General features: G+C 41.1%; 1 pseudogene; it reads left to right on the forward strand.

The window, feature by feature from the left end:
• Positions 1-1,343: 1,343 nt before the first annotated feature.
• LOC147487468 (small nucleolar RNA R71) lies at positions 1,344-1,437 on the forward strand (annotated as a pseudogene).
• The last annotated feature ends 220 nt before the right edge of the window (positions 1,438-1,657 follow it).

Raw genomic sequence — 1,657 nt, forward strand, 5'->3', positions numbered from 1 at the left:
AATTCCTTAAGAAACTTAGCATGGTGTGGTAGCTTTTTTATAGCTTCGAGGAAGGGAAGGTTTATAGTTAGATTTTTGAAAACATCCCTAATCTCCTCATAATTTGTATCCCTAGTTAACATGGCTAATTTTTGTGGAAACGGTGGTTTCTGTCTATATTTAGCAATGGTATTACCTGGGTGTTTAACCGTGGCTTCCTGTTTCTTAGGTTGTGTTGTAACTGGTACCTCTACAGTGGTAGGCTCTTAAGTTTCTATTTCGGTATCTAGTAATATAGCAGGTGTAGGGGCTATTGGTGGGGTAACTATAGGCATAGTTACTTTTTTATCAACCACTCTGCCAGAACGGAGAGTGGTGATGGCCTTTAGCTCCCCTATATTTTCATATTCATTACTAGTATTATCGGTTACCTCAAAGGCTGTATTTGTTGTTTTAGGATTAGGTATTTGGTTACCTGGAAACACACCTTTGGGTTGGGCTTTATCTTGAGCCAACTGTTTGGTTAAATTATTAACAGATTGTAGAAGCTGTTAGTTAGATTGAGCCATGGTTTGGAAAAGTTTTTGGCTCACTTGTATGAAGGTGTCAAGACGATCCGGTTGTATGGGTGTAGTAGTCACGGGTGGTGTGGACTGGAACTATTTCACGTGAATTATTTATGGGTGGATTTTGATAGTTATTATTTACCGGAACGATACCTCTATTAGCATTATAATTATTATAATTACCTTGACTTTGTGCTTGACCTTGTCGAGGTTGCACTTGGTTGTTATAATTATTAAAATTCCCCGACCACCCTTGTCGTGAGTGGGGCTTGGTTAAAAGCCGCGTGCGTGGGCCTAACATATTGATTATTGTACCGCTTGAGGTGTGGCGTTTTGGTTATTTCTCCAACCGAAGTTGGGATTTTGTCTCCAATGGGCGTTAGGTTCACTATTAATGGAACAAGCCCGTTCATAGGCTATAGGGCGATTAAGTCGGGATGCTCAGGGCTCCAACAGAAACTACATGGATTTGAATTTACATTCATGACGGGGATAGGATTTTGTTGAACCGAAATGGCCTCTACCTTTTTAGTGAGTGATTCGATTAAAGTTTTTAGCTCAGGATCGTGTTTAATTTCAAACATACCGGCGGCCTTAACTGTATTAGAAGAACTAGCGGAGCGGTGGATATCGTCACTACCCCCCCAGTTGTTATTTCGCTTAGTTTGGTCCTCTAAAAATTTATAAGCCTCCGAAGCTCCTTTGCTTAAGAAACTACCCCCATTCATTATGTCAAGGACTTCTTTATGGTGGTGTAGAAGTCCTTTGAAAAAGGCACGAACTAACGTGTCTTTCGCTAAGTTATGATGTGGACACTCTATAAGGAGATCGGTGAAACGATTCCAAGCCTCTGAAAATGTTTCATGAGGATTTTGTCGAAAGAAATGAATCTTGGAAAGCATCTCATCCGTCTTTAGGGGTGGGTAAAATGTTCCATAAACAAATGAACAAGTTTAGCCCACGAGTCCACGAAATTAGGCGTTTGGGCGCTTAACCAAGACGCCGCCTTTATCGGGCTAAGGTGAAAGGGAATACCACGAGTTTAATTTGTTCTCGCACCAACCGTAGGATGGTGGAATGTTGTTAGGACTTGTTCAATCCTACGCGTATGC

Source organism: Coptis chinensis, chromosome 7, assembly GCF_015680905.1.
Source record: "Coptis chinensis isolate HL-2020 chromosome 7, ASM1568090v1, whole genome shotgun sequence".
Classification (NCBI taxonomy): Eukaryota; Viridiplantae; Streptophyta; class Magnoliopsida; order Ranunculales; family Ranunculaceae; genus Coptis; species Coptis chinensis.